Below are 19639 nucleotides of genomic sequence, written 5' to 3'. Positions count from 1 at the left end.
TGTTGTACCTCACATTTCAATAGCTTCCAAAAACTTCAACTTCTTTGTGAAGGTAAGTTATAATTTTTAAAAATGAAATATATTGTGCACTATAACTTAATATAGTAGACTTTTTCTGCTACATATACACTATCCCTCTGTACTAGTAATGTATTTAGATAGACTTCTCTGTTATAGTTATGAATGGAGTTAGGCTTGTCTTGGTTAAATCACATACACTTTTTTATAGTCCTATTTCCACTCTGATACTATACACTGCCAAAAGATAAATTCACTGATAAAAACTGTCTAACTGACTATCTAAAATTAATCCCAACAGTGCCCTATCTCTACTAATATATATTTTTTTAATCCAAATTTCAGGCAAAATGGAAGGCGAAAACCAAGTTTCTTTTGAAATGGACCTGCAAGAAAGCAGCCAGGAATTGATTGAACAAATTGACATGGAATTTATGGATCAAAGCTTGGATAATGAACTGCTGCAATGTGTCCAAGCAGTAGATGCCCTCCTTGCAAATGAGGACATTTTACAAGCTCACAGCTTGCAAACAATATTTCAAGAAAATAATGACATTTCAGACACTGAAATGTTAGAAAGTTTAATAAATTATGAAAAACAATCAAAATAAAAAAAAAATTTAAAAATAAAGAAAACAAAAAAAAACAACAAAAACAACAAACAAAACAACAAATAATTAACATTTAGTCTTTGAAAAGTATATCATTCTATTATCCTTATAGTACGCTGCCTAGAACGCTTTCCGGTTCGCGTACTAGGCCCTCAACGCGAAAAAAAAAACAAGAAAAGATTTTTTTGAACCCTGCTGGGCCCTTTTAAAACCTCCACATAAAACCTAGGGGGTCAGGGAGGATCTACTATGCCCCCTTATGGAAATTTCCCCCTTTGTTTTGGCCTCCTCTTATCTCTCGATCCTACCGAGAGACAAGATGGCGGCTGCACCGGACTGTTTAGAATGTTGACAGACACCGAAGAGCCAATCAGCTTTCCGTGCGCAAAGTTCCGTTACGCGAAAAGTACGCGAACCGGATCGCTGCCCGGACCGCTGTTACAGATATATATCTTGATTTAAACGTTAATTTCTCAAAATCCACTGAAGCACATATATTGAGACCTAGCAAAGGCACATCGGGCTAACAGTCCCTACAATTTTGCCAAGTTTCGTGTAAATCCATTCAGCCGTTCGGGCTAAAAGTGAGTCCAACCGCCCTATGGAAAACTCAATGTTAAAAACGCGTTTTGGGACCCCCCTTTTTTCTCAGCCCCCCCTTGACGAACCCCCCCAAATTTCCAGGAGCTGCTCAGAAACAAAATGTGCCATTTCCCTGAAAATTTCAACCGATTCCGTCCACAAACGCCAAAGTTATTAGACATAGAATTTTCAGAAATCCCATAGGGAAAAAATCCTAACTATATATACCTACTGGCGACCGCCAGTAGGTAATATATATATATATATATTCACTGAAAAAACCATAGGTTTCACACCAGTTATAGTTAGGAATTAGCATTTAAAAAACCTATTAAATTCACTGAAAAAACCATAGGTTTCACACCAGTTATAGTTAGCTGGAAATTTTACTGATATAAAACCATTGAAATTCCCACGTTATAGTTAGATGGACTCACTATAACTTGCGCGTGCAATGCACTGCTGATGACATCACATATTACATCACTCATGACATGGTCAGTGACATCACTCATGACATCACTGATGACACCATCCAGTGAATGTGTGTCTTTCTGAAAAATAAATATATTTTATATATGTATATGTAAAAGTTGATGGAAGAATAAATGTTTAAATAAGTGTCTAAATGGATGGTTTTTAAAAATTGATTGGTTAACTGGCTTAATAAGACATCATCAGCAGTGCATTGCACGCGCAAGTTATAGTGAGTCCATCTAACTATAACGTGGGAATTTCAATGGTTTTATATCAGTAAAATTTCCAGCTAACTATAACTGGTGTGAAACCTATGGTTTTTTCAGTGAATTTAATAGGTTTTTTAAATGCTAATTCCTAACTATAACTGGTGTGAAACCTATGGTTTTTTCAGTGAATTTCATAGGTTTTTTAAATGCTAATTCCTTTGTATATCGAGTTTCTAACCTTTTTATTTTTTTTACAATTTGCTGTTTTTTTTAAAGTATTCATGTTTTTTTTATATAATTTTTTTCTTTTGCGCTCTGGGTGCGCGCTCCGGGAAGCTTTCAGCTAAGCTCTCCGGTAAGCTTTTCCGTGAGCTCATCTGAAAGCGCACCCAGAGCGCAACTGTCGTTCGTGAAAAAAAATATGAATGAAAAGTTAATAATAATGCAAAACATTTCGTACCATACAAATAAAATTAGTTTTTTTTAATAAGGAAAATGATTATGCATTTCTATAAAAGATTGATGACGTCACTTCGGCGCGCAACGTAAGTGCCCTCGGAAGCGCCTACGTTCGCGGCGCATAAACGCACGCAAAAGCGCCTACGATCGCGCCACGTTTGCGCCCCGGAAGCGCCTACGATCGCGCTGCGTAAACGCACCGGAAGTGCTCCGGAGCGCGCAGCGTAAACGCGTCGGGTCATGTGACCCTAAAATAACACTTTTCATTGGTTGCTAACAGTTTTTTTTTACCATGAATGAAATCCCCACCCATTTCCTTCACTTCTTCTTTCACTTTTGTGACTGAAAGACCTGCCTTTTTTGCTGCTCCATATTTCTGGATTAATCATGGCTGCCAGACCATCCAGCAGTGAAGATGACTCCAATGATTTCATTGATGAAGAGCCTCCTCAGCCGAAGGTCAAAGAACATTTCATCTGGACATTTTTTAAGTTTCCAGCAGACCAGAAGAAGGTGAATGCACCAAAAGTAGAGTGCAGGATCTGCAAACAGGTCCTGTCACGGGGTAACCCCCCAAAAAAATACTCTTTTGGCAACTTCACCATGATTCGCCATGTGGAGAGGAGGCACCCCCAGAATTTTGCCCGGGAAAGTGTCAGGGCTCTGGCACAAGAGGTTCCCAGAGATGGGGCCTCTACATCAACAGGAGGAGCAACTTCTTCTGGAAGAGAACAATCACAGGAGCAGGTAGCAAACATACAACCTGCATTTAACCATGGGGTCGTCAAATGCAGATACTGCAATCAACTCCTCACCTATGGGGAGCAAAGTGTCCTGCTCATGGTTCGGGCATTGGAGAACCATCGCTGCCCTTCCCACCCCTAATTTTTTTCTTTTCTTTTTGCTCCTGTTGAGCAGTTTCTATTCCCTGTTTTTGTTCCTGTTCAGTTAAAAGAAGAAAACCAAAAGTTCTTTTCAGAACTACCTCCAATTCTCATCAAAGAGCTATATTCTTAAAAAAATGAAGAGTAAGTGAAATATAGTGCATTGATAATTGAAAGGAGAATGAGTAAGAAAGAACAGAAAGGTATGAGAGGTGAAAGGAAGTGAAGTAGGAGGAATGAAAGAAGGTGAGTGTTAGAAAAGAAAGTTATGACACAGTGAATAAACTGGAGGCCTCATTTCTGAAAAGTGACGCATCGCTACGTGAAAACAGCGATGCGTCACTTTTCTGGACGCACTCCTTATGACATTCCAGATATGTCATATTTAATATATGACTAATCAATTCGCAAGGAGTTACAGATATGTCAGTATTTCTGACATATCTGTAAACACAAAAGTAACGCATTGCAGGAGTGCGTCACAAAAGTGACGCAACTCCAGTAATGTGTCCTTTCACATGGAAAAAGCACCATGTGAAAGGTTTGCTGTGAAGCAGGCGCAAGATTTTGGCGCAACAGCATCCTAAAAGTGACGCACTGCGTCATTATTACCAAGCTTTTTGCAAGGAACACCCCCTCTGCATGCATTATACCTGACACTATTTTTTAAAAAGTGACGCATCTAGGTACATGGGTCACTTTTTAAAACTCTGCGCCACATTATATCTGCATCAGGTATAATGTATGCAGAGGGGGCAATCCCTCGCAAAAAGCTTGGTAATAACGACGTACTGAAATCTATGAGATTTCTCTGCGTCACTTTTAGGATGCTGTTGCGTCAAAATCTTGCGCCTGCCTCGCGTCACTTTCATGTTTACAGATATGTGAGAAATACTGACGTATCTGTAACTCCTTGCAACATGATTCGTCATACATTAAATATGACACATCTGGAATGTCATAAGGACTGTGGACAGAAAAGTGACGCATCACACCAGCAGTGTAATAAAATGTGCCTCGTTGCACTATATTTAAAGGATGCAACAGCATCCTAAAAGTGACGCAGTGAAATCTCAAACATTTCACTGCGTCGCTATTACAAAGCTTTTTGTGGGGGAACACCCCCTCTGCATGCATTATACCTCACGCAGATATAATGTGGCGCTTGATTTTAAAAAGTGACCCATCTACCTAGATACGTCACTTTTTAAATATAACGCAACGAGGCACATTTTTTTACACCACTGGTGCGATGCGTCACTTTTCTGTGCGCACTCCTTATGACATTCCAAGTAACGCATTGCTGGAGTGCGTCACAAAAGTGACGCAACTCCAGTAATGTGTCCTTTCAAATGGGGAAAGCAGCATGTGAAAGGTCTTGCCTCAGTCTAACACCTGCTGTAAAGCAGGCACAAGATTTTGACGCAACAGCATCCTAAAACTGACGCAGTGAAATCTCAAAGATTTCACTGCGTCGCTATTACAAAGCTTTTTGCGGGAGAACACCCCCTCTGCATGCATTATACCTGACGCTATTTTTAAAAAGTGACGCATCTAGGTACATGGGTCACTTTTTAAAACTCTGCGCCACATTATATCTGCGTCAGGTATAATGTATGCAAAGGGGGCATTCCCCCGCAAAAAGCTTGGTAATAACAACGTACTGAAATCTATAAGATTTCTCTGCGTCACTTTTAGGATGCTGTTGCGTCAAAATCTTGCACCTGCCTCGCATCACTTTTATGTTTACAGATATGTCAGAAATACTGACGTATCTGTAACTCCTTGCAACATGATTCGTCATACATTAAATATGACACATCTGGAATGTATAAGGAGTGCGCACAGAAAAGTGACGCATAACACCAGCAGTGTAATAAAATGTGCCTCGTTGCACTATATTTAAAAAGTGACGCATCTAGATAGATGCGTCACTTTTTAAATATTGCATAACAATGCGCATTTTTTTACACCGCTGGTGCGTCACAAAAATTGACGCACAGGAGGCGCAAAACTAACAGCGCAAGGCCTTCATAAATATGGTCCTGGATTTTCCCCGTGCTTCGCCGGTGCGCGTACCATGCGCTTCCCCCGCGCAAAACGAAAATTTTTTTTTAATGCCCTGCAGGACCCTATTTTAGTCCCTACATTAAACCTAGGGGGTCAGAGGGGGTCTACTCTTCCCCCTTATGGTCATTTGCCCCTTTTTTTTTCAAACCCCTTGTGTCTCGATTTTACCGAGACACAAGTGGCGGCCGCTCCAGACTGTTTAGAATGTTTACAGACACCCAAGAGCCAATCAGCTTTCTGCGCGCAAGTCGCGTGTCGCGCCTGGAGCGCACTCCGGTGCGCGCACCGGAGAGCGCCTATAGATATATATATTTTTTTGAACCTAAATTACTCAAAATCCACTGCAGCACATATCTTGAGACATAGCAAAGGCACATCGGGCTACCAGTCCCTACAATTTTGCCAAGTTTGGTGTAAATCCATTCAGCCGTTCGGGCTAAAAGTGAAATTGACCGCCCTATGGAAATTAACATGGGAAAAATGCGTTTTGGGACCCCCCTTTTATCTCGGCCCCCGCTTGACGTATCCCCCCCAAACTTTCAGGGAAGGACCGGAGCTCGACGAGGCCATTTTCAGGAAATTTTCAGGCAGATTCGTCAACCGGTGCCAAAGTTATTCCAAATAGAATTTTGAGATTTAACATTGAAAAAAATCCTAACTATAACTACCTACTGGCGACCGCCAGTAGGTAATATATATATATATATATATATATTCACTGAAAAAACCATAGGTTATCGACCATATATAGTTAGGAATTAGCATTTACAAAACCTTGAAAATTCACTGAAAAAACAATAGGTTATAGACCATATATAGTTAGGGATTAGCATTTACAAAACCTTATTTTATTCGCACAAAACAATTGAAAATCGCATATATAGTTAGTTGCACTAACTATATATCGCGCACCCGCAATCCACTGCTGATGATGTCACATATTACATCATTCATGACATGGTCAGTGACATCACTGATGACATCACTGATGACATCTCAAATGACATCACTGATGACATCACTGATGACAACATCCAGTGAGTGTATGTTTCTGTAAAGTTAAAATATGTCTTACATATTGAAGAATGAGTGGATGTATAAGTGTCTGGATGAAGGATTTAGTAGGTGCCTGACTGACTGTATGAGTGAGTGATTAAATGTGTCTCACTGAGTGCATGGGTTAGTGTCTAAACTGTCTTAATTTGTGCATCATTATGTCTGTTCTGTAAACTGCTGCATGTGTTGAACAGTAGCTATATGAGTAACTATATGGGTTTTTGATTGGTTGCCCAAGTATTTGTATGGGAAACTGAGTGTGTGTGTGGGTGGCTGGGAGGTGTATGACTCTGTGCATAGAGGTGTGGGCCGTTGATTGACTAGATGTATGGGTTCAAAAGTGCATGTGGAAACAGCTGCATGGGCGGTTGACTGTGTGTATGAGTGTATTGGTGAGTGAATTGATATCTCAGTGCTACATGTCAAAGTGAGTACATATGTAAAACACAGTACATGTGAGAGTTGACATATATAAATAACTGTGCATAAGAGCCAGTGAATGTGTGAGTGGCTGTATGGATCATTGTGAACTTGTATCAGGGATTGTATAAGAGAGTAAATATGTGTTAGTATATGTTTGAATAAGTAAGGTGTGTATAACTGTATAGTTGAGGAAATTGAGATGTGTTTGATTCTTTGCATGACTGACTAGGTGTGTGAGTAACTCCATGGATGAGTGACAGTCTGTGAGTGTCTGTTTACACTGAGTGTATCTAAGGTTATATTAGAGTCTGAAGAGGTTCATCGTATTATCACATGAATAATGTCATCAGTGATGTGATCATTGATGTCATTTGAGTTGTTAACAGTGATGTCATCAGTGATGTCATTTGAGATGTCATCAGTGATGTCATCAGTGATGTCACTGACCATGTCATGAATGATGTAATATGTGACATCATCAGCAGTGGATTGCGGGTGCGCGATATATAGTTAGTGCAACTAACTATATATGCAAATTTTAATGGTTTTGTGCGAGTAAAATATGGTTTTGTAAATGCTAATCTCTAACTATATATGGTCTATAACCTATGGTTTTTTCAGTGAATTTTCAAGGTTTTGTAAATGCTAATTCCTAACTATATATGGTCTATAACCTATGTTTTTTTCAGTGAATTTCAATGGTTTTTTAATAGCAAATATCAAAAGATGTAAAATGTATTCTTTTTTTTTCTTCACTAAAGTACGCTCCCCGGTTAGCTTACCGGTGCGCGTACCGAGCGCTCCCCTTGCGAAATTTTTTAATTTGTTTTCTTAATTTTTGCATGTATCAGCATCCTAATCCTCCCTCCGAAAACCTAGAGGGTCTACCGTGCCCTCTTCTACCCATTCCATACATTGTTTGTCCTCCATCTTATGTCTTAATTCTACCAATACACAAAATGGAGGACTCCCGAAACGCAGCCGGTTCGCGTACCGGGGAGCGCACCGGTAAGCGCTCGATAAAAAAAGGTGGGAAAGTAATTTACAGAAAAACCACTACAGATACTTTCATCAAATATAGAATAGCCCCTACTACATAGCAGTCCCTACCATTTCCCCAAATTTGATGGAATTTCATTGTGAAAATTATGCTGTAAGCCTGATTAAATATCCTGAGGTAAATTACCTAACCAAAACACTTATGAAGTGTTAGAACTGACAACCAATCAAAATGCTACTTTCAATATCTTCTATTATTTCATGACATTTGATTGGTTATGTACCTGAATGTATATAAAGAAAGAGAGAGAAACACAGTCATTTTGACTACTACTTCTTGAAGTACATATCAAGTACATTTCAACTGATAACTTGAAGTTCTATTTGAAAGGTAAGATGTAATTTTAAAAACTGAAGTATGTTCTGTACTGTAAGCTAATTAGGAAAACATTTTCTGATAGTTATATACTATCCCTCTGTAATACTTATAGAATAAAATAGACTTTCTCTGTTTTAGTTATGGATGGAGTTAGACTTGTCTTGTATAATTAAGAATTGACTTAGAGTTTATTTCATAATTTTTTTCATATTTCTACTTCCAGTTTGATACCATACACTGCCCAACGAAAAAATCACTGTTTAAAAATCCAAACTACCTGTCTGTACTTAAACCCAACAGTGCCCTATCTGTACTGATATATTTTTTTTTTATTCATTTTACAGCATACAAAATGGAAGGAGAGCAGAAAAATAACATGGAAATTGCAGAATGCAACCAAGACAAAGAAAATGATTCAGAATTCTTTGATCAATCAATGGACATAGAACTTCTGCAATGTGTTGAAGCTGTGGATTTGTTAATTGAAAATGAGTCAAAATCTGACCAAGAATGATTAGAAGTTCTTTTTAATTTTGAAAATAAATCAGAATAATAAATTTATATATAATAATTCAAAAATTGTTTAAGACATTATTCATTTTTATATGTATTTTTTAAACTAGTGGCAAATTGATTTTAATGTAAAATCAGACTTTAAATATACTGTGCAACTTTAAGTTTGCTCATAGTTACTTCCTTTCTTCCACTATATCATCTCCAATGTGTATTTAACATCTCTTTATCATCTCCTGCCTCCATGGTGTTTCTGCTTTCCTGACAGACTACGCTTTGAATTCCATATACCACAATAACTTCTGAAACAACCTGCAAGATATCTACAAAGGAAACAATGGATTTTTATTTTTAGACTCTGCATTGGTACCTACATGTTGGTACTTAAAAAAAAAAAAAAAAAAAAAAATAACAAACAATAAACATACAATATTTTAACATTCTTTCATCCTATTTTCCCAATATTACGCTTCCCGGACCGCTTCCCGGTGCGCGTACCGAGCGCTCCCCCCGCAAAAAAGACGATATAAAAATTATTATTTTTTAACCCCGCGAGGCCCTTTTAAAGCCCCCTCATCAAACCTAGGGGGTCAGGGAGGATGTACTCTGCCCCCTTATGCTCGTTTCCCACTTTGTTTTGGCCACCTCTTGTGTCTCGATCCTACAGAGACACAAGATGGCGGCCGCTCTGGACTGTTTAGAATGTTTACAGACACCCGAGAGCCAATCAGCTTCGCTTCACGAAGTTCCGTTACGCGTCAGGTACCCAAACCGGAGCGCTAACCGGAGCGCTGTCACAGATATATCTGTTTTTTAAAACGTTAATTTCTCAAAATCCACTGGAGCACATATATTGAGACATAGCAAAGGCACGTCGGGCAAACCATATCTACAATTTTGCCAAGTTTCGTGTAAATCCATTCAGCCATTCGAGCTAAAAGTGAGTCCAACCGCCCTATGGAAAACTTAATGTTAAAAACACGTTTTGGGACCCCCCTTTTTTCTCGGCCTCCCCTTGACGAAACCCCCCCAAATTTTCAGGGGCTGCTGAGGACTCCCGTAACGCTGCCGGTTCGCGTACCGGGGAGAGCACCGGTAAGCGCTCGATAAAAAAAGGTGGGAAAGTAATTTACAGAAAAACCACTACAGACACTTTCATCAAATATAGAATAGCCCCTACTACATAGCAGTCCCTACCATTTCCCCAAATTTGATGGAATTTCATTGTGAAAATTATGCTGTAAGCCTGATTAAATATCCTGAGGTAAATTACCTAACCAAAACACTTATGAAGTGTGAGAATTGACAACCAATCAAAATGCTACTTTCAATATCTTCTATTATTTCATGACATTTGATTGGTTATGTACCTGAATATATATAAAGAAAGAGAGAGAAACACAGCCATTTTGACTACTACTTCTTGAAGTACATATCAAGTACATTTCAACTGATAACTTGAAGTTCTATTTGAAAGGTAAGATGTTATTTTAAAAACTGAAGTATGTTCTGTACTGTAAGCTAATTAGGAAAACATTTTCTGATAGTTATATACTATCCCTCTGTAATACTTATAGAATAAAATAGACTTCTCTGTTTTAGTTATGGATGGAGTTAGACTTCTCTTGTATAATTAAGAATTGACTTAGAGTTTATTTCATACATTTTTGTCATATTTCTACTTCCAGTTTGATACCATACACTGCCCAACGAAAAAATCACTGTTTAAAAAAACAAACTACCTGTCTGTACTTAAACCCAACAGTGCCCTATCTGTACTGATATATTGTTTTTTAAATTCATTTTACAGCATACAAAATGGAAGGTGAGCAGAAAAATAACATGGAAATTGCAGAATGCAACCAAGACAAAGAAAATGATTCAGAATTCTTTGATCAATCAATGGACATAGAACTTCTGCAATGTGTTGAAGCTGTGGATTTGTTAATTGAAAATGAGTCAAAATCTGACCAAGAATTATTAGAAGTTCTTTTTAATTTTGAAAATAAATCAGAATAATAAATTCATATATAATAATTCAAAAATTGTTTGAGACATTATTCATTTTTATATGTATTTTTTAAACTAGTAGCAAATTGATTTTAATGTAAAATCAGACTTTAAATATACTGTGCAACTTTAAGTTTGCTCATAGTTACTTCCTTTCTTCCACTATATCACCTCCAATGTGTATTTAACATCTCTTTATCATCTCCTGCCTCCATGGTGTTTCTGCTTTCCTGACAGACTACGCTATGAATTCCATATACCACAATAACTTCTGAAACAACCTGCAAGATATCTACAAAGGAAACAATGGATTTTTATTTTTAGACTCTGCATTGGTACCTACATGTTGGTACTTAAAAAAAATAAATTAAAAAAAAAAAATAACAAACAATAAACATACAATATTTTAACATTCTTTCATCCTATTTTCCCAATATTACGCTTCCCGGACCGCTTCTCGGTGCGCGTACCGAGCGCTCCCCCGCAAAAAAAACGATATAAAAATTATTTTTTTTTAACCCCGCGAGGCCCTTTTAAAGCCCCCTCATCAAACCTAGGGGGTCAGGGAGGATGTACTCTGCCCCCTTATGCTCATTTCCCACTTTGTTTTGGCCACCTCTTGTGTCTCGATCCTACCGAGACACAAGATGGCGGCCGCTCCGGACTGTTTAGAATGTTTACAGACACCCGAGAGCCAATCAGCTTCGCTTCGCGAAGTTCCGTTACGCGTCAGGTACGCGAACCGGAGCGCTAACCGGAGCGCTGTCACAGATATATCTGTTTTTTAAAACGTTAATTTCTCAAAATCCACTGGAGCACATATATTGAGACATAGCAAAGGCACGTCGGGCAAACCATATCTACAATTTTGCCAAGTTTCGTGTAAATCCAATCAGCCGTTCGAGCTAAAAGTGAGTCCAACCGCCCTATGGAAAACTCAATGTTAAAAACGTGTTTTGGGATCCCCCTTTTTTCTCGGCCCCCGATTGACAAAACCCCCCCAAATTTTTCGGGGCTGCTCAGAAACAAAATGTGCCATTTTCCTGAAAATTTCAGCCAATTCCATCCACAAACGCCAAAGTTATTCGACAAAGAATTTTCAAAAATCCCATAGGAAAAAAATCCTAACTATATATACCTACTGGCGACCGCCAGTAGGTAATATATATGTATATATATATATATATATATATTACCTACTGGCGGTCGCCAGTAGGTATATATAGTTAGGATTTTTTCCCTATGGGATTTCTGAAAATTCTATGCCTAATAACTTTTGCGTTTGTGGACGGAATTGGCTGAAATTTTCAGGAAAATGGCACATTTTGTTTCTGAGCAGACCTTGAAAATTTGGGGGGGTTTTGTGGAGGGGGGGCCGAGAAAAAAGGGGGGTCCCAAAACGCCTTTTTCCCATGTTAATTTCCATAGGGCGGTTGGACTCACTTTTAGCCCGAACGGCTGAATGGATTTTCACGAAACTTGGCAAAATTGTAGGGACTGTTAGCCTGATGTGCCTTTGCTAGGTCTCAATATATGTGCTTCAGTGGATTTTGAGAAATTAACGTTTAAATCAAGATATATATCTGTAACAGCGCTCCGGGCAGCTATCCGGTTAGCGAACCTTTCGCGTAACGGAACTTTGCGATGAGAAGCTGATTGGCCCTCCGGTGTCTGTCAACATTCTAAACAGTCCGGAGCGGCCGCCATCTTGTCTCTCGGTAGGATCGAGAGACAAGAGGAGGCCAAAACAAAGGGGGAAATTACCATAAGGGGGCATAGTAGATCCTCGTTGACCCCCTAGGTTTTATGTGGAGGTTTTAAAAGGGCCTAGGAGGGTCCAAAAAAAAAAATTTTTTTTTGCGTGGTAAGCGCCAAGTTCGCGAACCGGATAGCTTTCTGGGCAGCGAACTTTATGGATAAAAGAATGAAAGACTTTTCTAATACTGTATGTTAATTGTTTGTTGTTTTTCTTGTTTTTTTTTGTTTTCTTTATTTATTTATTTTTTTTATTATGATTGTGTTTCATACTTTATTAAATTTTCTAACATTTCATTGTCAGAAATGTCATAATTTATTATAGGGTGTAATTGTTTTTCATTTTGAAGCAAGTTGTCTACTGCTTCAACACATTGTAGAAGTTCGTGGTCTCTACTGTCATCCATAAAGTCATCAAGTTTGTCTTGGCTGCTCTCCTTCAGTTCAATCGAAAATGAAACTTGCTGCTCGCCTTCCATTTTGCCTGAAATTTGGATTAAAAAAATATATATTAGTAGAGATAGGGCACTGTTGGGATTAATTTTAGATAGGCAGTTTTTATCAGTGAATTTATCTTTTGGCAGTGTATAGTATGAGAGTGGAAATAGGACTAAAAAAAAGTGTATGTGATTTAACCAAGACAAGCCTTACTCCATTGATAACTATAACAGAGAAGTCTATCTAAATACATTACTACTACAGAGGGATAGTGTATATGTAGCAGAAAAAGTCTACTATATTAAGTCATAGTGCACAATATATTAAATTATAACTTACCTTCACAAAGAAGTTGAAGTTTTTTGAAGCTTTTGAAATAGGAGGTACAACAAGAAGTAGTAGTCAAAATGGCTGTGTTTCCTTCTCTCCCTTTATATATATACAGGTATATAACCAATCAAATGTCAGGTAATAAAAGTAGAAAATGAAAGTAACATTTTCATTGGTTGTCAATTCCAACAATTCAGATGTGTTTTGTGAAGTAATTTACCTCACGGTACTTGGAGAGGTCTACAGGCTAAATGGCTAAATGGAATTTCAATGAAATTTGTGAGAATGGAAGGGATTGTTATGTAGTATGAGCTAATCTATATTTGGTGAGAGTGTTTCTAGTCGTTATTCTGTAAATTACTTTCCCGCCTTTTTTTAGGACCGCTTTCCGGGAAGCTGCCCGGTTAGCGAACCTTAAGCGTCACGGGAGTCCACCATTTTGTGTTTCGTTCGCATTAAGATACAAGATGGAGGGCAAATAATGTTTAGAATGGGTAGAAGGGGTCATGGTAGACTTATCTTGACCCCCTAGGTTTTCTGAGCGTGGCTGAGGAGGCTTATATGTGCGGAAAAAAATTTTTTTTTTAAAAAATTCCGCGAGGTTAGCTTTCGGTTAGCGAACCGGGTAGCGCTCCGGGGAGCGAATTTTGTGGAAAATTAGTGAAAAAAGTTAGAGAAAAATAATAATTGTGAGTGATCAGATGTAGGGTAGCTCTGAGAAGAGCTTTTGGGTTTATGGTACATTTAGGTACTTATAAGTAGGTACCAATGCACAGTCTTAAATTCAGAATGAAAATTCTGTTGCCCTCATCTGAGAAGTGAACTCCATCTCCTCTGTAGATATCTTGCATGTAGTAACGCAAGTTATTGTTGTACAGAGAGCCCATTCCATGGTCTCTCATGTAAGCTGAAACAGCATGACTGCGAGAACTGTATGGTATCAAGTACTACTAGTGTAGACTCAGAAAGATTTATATATTTAACTTTGCCAGACAGTAAATCAGTCTCCTTTAATAAGCTAGTAAATGCAGCGGATCACAACATGGAGTGTAGCCAATGTAAATGTGATATGATGTCAACATTATTTATACGCAGATATGGCCAGTATGTCATTTTAATGATGCAACGATGTAGGCCTGATGGATCAAAATTGTCAACTTTAATAAAAAATTTTGTGGCTTCTCAGCTGTCAATATCAGGGAGGACTTTTGTTACTGTAGCAATTATCTATCACGATGGTCCATCAACAACATCAGGACATTATACAGCTTACTTAAAGTCTGGAAACGGCTGGTCATTCTGTAATGATTCTGTTGTAACGTTCAAAAAAAAATTGCCGTTTGACCTTAAAAATTCTTACCTGGTGTTTTTAAAACCAAAATTTTAAGTAGAGGGAATGTAAGTCTGCAATGCTGTCTCGATTAAAAATTCAACTATATAAACCTAATGCAAGTAAGTCTGCTTCATAGTAAGCAGTATCAGTGTCATAGGAAAAGGAGAACATGACTGACAAAGAAGAGTAAGATATTAGTAGTCCAGGATTGTGAAAATAATCTCAAATATTTTATTTTTGAAAGTTGCGAAAATAGAAAATGTCGGGATTTGATTGGAAGAATTACAAGATTTGCGAATCGCGGCAACATGATTTGGCCTAGTGGAAACATGTGATATAATGAGAGAAGTTTTTTTTCTATGTAACATATTTCACGTATCGATGGAGGTTTTCTTTCAGAAAGTGGCGGGCTGAAAATATTTAAAGCACAACAGAGTGGATGCTGTTTATAGGAGATCCTTCGACGTCATTGAAAGTAAGTTAATTTTAAGAAGTTTTGAAATCAGATTTCTTAGGTTGTATGGGTTTTTTAAACACAGTCATTTTGATTGTGTTTTTTTTTCCCCGCTGTTACATGATGAATACCTTCAAGTCACTGATTTAAGTGAAATTTGATACATTCTGAGAACAGCAAAAATAAACCATTTAACATGTATAATTAATGTTATGCTTTTTGTCCTTATGATATACATTTAGAAATGTGTGGTACATATGGGTAAGGTGAGTTCTGTAAATATCAATTTTAATGCTTAGAGTGCTGTACTTCTGGGTAGTGTTTTTTTTTTTATAAAAAAAAGAGGCCTCACCTCAAAGAAAGCTCTTGAAAGCACACATCTTATTTGCATCCTAAAACAATCATTTACAATGTTAGACACAATTTTATTATGACTTTACATCTTTTTTGCGCTGCTATTGCATCACTATTGTGAGACATTAGCAGTGCAAGAAAAACATCATGTTTCAAAATAGGCCTCAGTTCAGCAATATCAAGATACAGTTTCTTTCGAATATATATCTTTAGGATTGTGTAGGGAACGTAGAGAAGCAGAGACTTCTGTAAATGTCAAAGTTGTTGAAAAACTGTTTGTTTTTGAACCTTTTCCCTTGTCTTTTCTAATTTTTAAATACATGTTTTAATATTTTTTGAAATGTTTGTTCTTTGTTTTACAGATTGAAAGTATGAAAAAATATTTAAAAAAGGTAACAAGAATTATAAGGTAAATGTTTTCCACTCTTTTTACCCGCAATGCACTGCTGATGATGTCATTGACAGTATCTCTCATTTACTCTCTCTAGCTGTCTTTCTTTTTACATTATTCTCTGTTTACTTCCCTTATACTAACTCTTCTTTTTTTTTAAAAAAATATTTTTTTTAGTTCGCTTAAAGTTCGCGAACCGGTCAGCGAACTTGAAGCGAACCAAAAGAAATAGAGCTTGCCAGAGTGATAAACATTCTAGCAATTTTGTTTGAAAGGGGAGGTAGTTCTGAAAAGAACTGTTTTTTTTTGTTTTTGTTGTTTTATATTTTTTTTGTTATTTTTTGAACATTTTTTGATTTTTTTGTATTTTTAGAACTGTTTTATGTTTTTTTGTGTTTTTTAAGGAGGGGAGACAACAAAAAACAGGCTTTCAAAACGGCTCAACTGGAGCAAAAAAAAAGAAAATTACTTTTTGGGTGCATTAGGGCACTTATGATTTTCATATGCAATGTTCATGAGGTTGACACTCATGTTGCCATATGACAGCATAGCACCACAGTAAATACAAGACAACTTCATGTGCTGGAAGTTAGGTTGGATGTTTGGCACAGTCTCTTGTGCCTCTCTTCCCGTCAAAGACAATGTGGATGTAGATCTTGCCACAGGAGTTGCCGTCGGATTGTCTTCAAGATCCCTCAACTCAGCCCGGCTGTAGTTCAAGGGATGCCACCTGCTCATGTGACGGTGCATTGTATAGTTCCCCATACTGTACTTCTTTTCTGTGCCTCTCGACAATCTGTAGTCACAGATGAGGCAGGTGGCATATTTTGCATTCACTTTCTTGGTTCCAGGAGGGATGGTGAAAAACTGCCAGATGAAACTGGTTTTTCGTTTAGAAACCCGGGGCAACTCATCAACAAATTGTTGTCCCTCTCTCTCCTCTTCTTCTTCTTCCTCATCTTCCTCCTCTCTGTTAGTCATAATTTGACTGGGTGGTCCTCTCTTCTTATGGGGAGGTGGAGGTGGTGGTGGGGGTGCACCAGCTGCAGCAACAATGGAAGCCATTGTGGATCTTCAGATAAATGGTCTTTCTCTCACCAAGATGAAAGTCAGAGTGAGGAAATAAGGAGGGGTTTACTTGATTTGGGGAAAACAAAAGTTCTGAGCCAATGAAAAGTGTTATTTTTAGGTCACATGACCTAGTCATACATCATTTGGAAACCAAAAGTGAAATGAACCAATGAGAAGTTTGATAAACAAGTCACATGACCTGTTCCGCTTACGTTACGCGGCGCGCGCCGCGTCCCAGATCGCTTCCGGTTCGCGGTCCGGAGCACTTCCGGGAGCGCTAACGCGGCGCGTCATTAGACGCATTACGCGATAACGTGATACGTCGCGCTTCCGCGGCGCGTCACTGTTCCGCTAACGTAACGTTGACCGGTTCGCGGACTAGATCGCGGCATCAAGATGAGCTAACGGAAAGCTTCCCGGTTCGCGAACTAGAAGCGAAGAAAAAAAATATTAAAAAAAAAATTATCAATAAACATCTAAATATATTTTGGGATTTAAAGAATAATACATTTTACAGCTACAGATGTTAGCTTTTAAAAAACCAATGAAATTCACTGAAAAAACCATAGGTTATAGACCATATATAGTTAGAAATTTGCATTTAAAAAACCATTGAAATTCAATGAAAAAACCATAGGTTATAGACCATATATAGTTAGGAATTCGCATTTACAAAACCTTATTTTACTCGCATAAAACCATTGAAATTCCATATATAGTTAGTTGCGCTAACTATATATCGCGCACCCGCAATCCACTGCTGATGATGTCACATATTACATCATTCATGACATGGTCAGTGACATCACTGATGACATCACTGATGACATCTCAAATGACATCACTGATGACAACATCCAGTGACTGTATGTTTCTGTGAAGTTAAAATATGTCTTACATATTGAAGAATGAGTGGATGTATAAGTGTCTGGATGAAGGATTTAGTAGGTGCATGACTGACTGTATGAGTGAGTGATTAAATGTGTCTCACTGAGTGCATGGGTTAGTGACTAAACTGTCTTAATTTGTGCATCATTATGTCTGTTGTTCTGTAAACTGTTGCATGTGTTGATAAGTAGCTATATGAGTAACTATATGGGTTATTGATTGGTTGCCCAAGTATTTGTATGGGAGACTGAGTGTGTGTGTGGGTGGCTGGGAGGTGTATGACTCTGTGCATAGATGTGTGAGCAGTTGATTCACTAGAGGTATGGTTTCAAAAGTGCATGTGGTAACAGCTGTATGGGCGGTTGACTGTGTGCATGAGTGTATTGGTGAGTGAATGGATATCTCAGTGCTACATGTCAAAGTAAGTACATATGTAAAACACAGTACATGTGAGAGTTGACATATATAAATAACTGTGCATAAGAGCCAGTGAATGTGTGAGTGGCTGTATGGATCATTGTGAACTTGTATCAGGGATTGTATAAGAGAGTAAATATGTGTTAGTATATGTTTGAATAAGTAAAGTTTGTATAACTGTATAGTTGAGGAAATGGAGGTGTGATTGATTCTTTGCATGACTGACTAGGTGTGTGAGTAACTCCATGGATGAGTGACAGTCTGTGAGTGTCTGTTTACACTGATTGTATCTAAGGTTATATTAGAGTCTGAAGAGGTTCATCGTATTATCACATGAATGATATCATCAGTGATGTGATCAGTAATGTCAAATGAGATGTCATCAGTGATGTCATCAGTGATGTCATTTGAGATGTCATCAGTGATGTCATCAGTGATGTCACTGACCATGTCATGAATGATGTAATATGTGACATCATCAGCAGTGGATTGCGGGTGCGCGATATATAGTTAGCGCAACTAACTATATATGGAATTTCAATGGTTTTATGCGAGTAAAATAAGGTTTTGTAAATGCGAATTCCTAACTATATATGGTCTATAACCTATGGTTTTTTCATTGAATATATATATATATATATACTTTTTTCACTATTTTTCACTAAAGTACGCTCCCCGGTACGCTTCCCGGTGCGCGTACCGGGCGCTCCCCCGCGAAATTTTTAAAAATAATAATATTATCTTGACCTATATGAGCCTCCTAAGCCCCCCTCAGAAAACCTAGGGGGTCAGGGGCTGTCTACCGTGCCCTCTTCTACCCATTCTCAACGTTGTTTGTCCTCTATCTTGTGTCTTGATTGTACCGAAACACAAACTGGAGGACTTCTGTAACGCTGCCGGTGCGCGTACCGGGGCGCACACCGGTAAGCGCGCCCTAAAAAAAGGTGGGAAAGTAATTTACAGAAAAACCACTGAAGACACTTTCATCAAATATAGAATAGGCCCTACTACATAGCAGTCCCTATCATTTACCCAAATTTGATGGAATTCCATTGAGACATTTAGGCTGTAGGCCTGTCTAAATATCCTGAGGTAAATTACATGACCAAAACACATATGAAGTGTTAGAATTTACAACCAATTAAAAAGTTACTTTCATTTTCTACGATTATTTCCTGACATTTGATTGGTTATGTACATGAATATAAATGAAAAATGAGAGGGAAACACAGCCATTTTGACTACTACTTCCTGAAGTACATTTGAAAAGGAATTACACTGAGAACTTCAACTGCTTTCTCAAAGGTAAGTTGTTATTTTGGAAAGTGAAGTATGTTGTGCACTTTAAGTTAATTTGAGAAAAAATATTCTGATAGTTATATACTATCCCTCTGTAATAGTTATAGATTGAGATAGGCTTCTCTGTTATAGTTATGGATTGAGTAATCTCTTGTATAATTATAAATTTACTTAGACTTTATCACATAAACTTTTATATATTTCTAATTCCAGCCTGAT

This window comes from Lissotriton vulgaris, chromosome 8 (genome assembly GCF_964263255.1).
Source record: "Lissotriton vulgaris chromosome 8, aLisVul1.2, whole genome shotgun sequence".
Lineage (NCBI taxonomy): Eukaryota > Metazoa > Chordata > Amphibia > Caudata > Salamandridae > Lissotriton > Lissotriton vulgaris.
Note: the sequence above shows the minus strand (reverse complement) of the source record.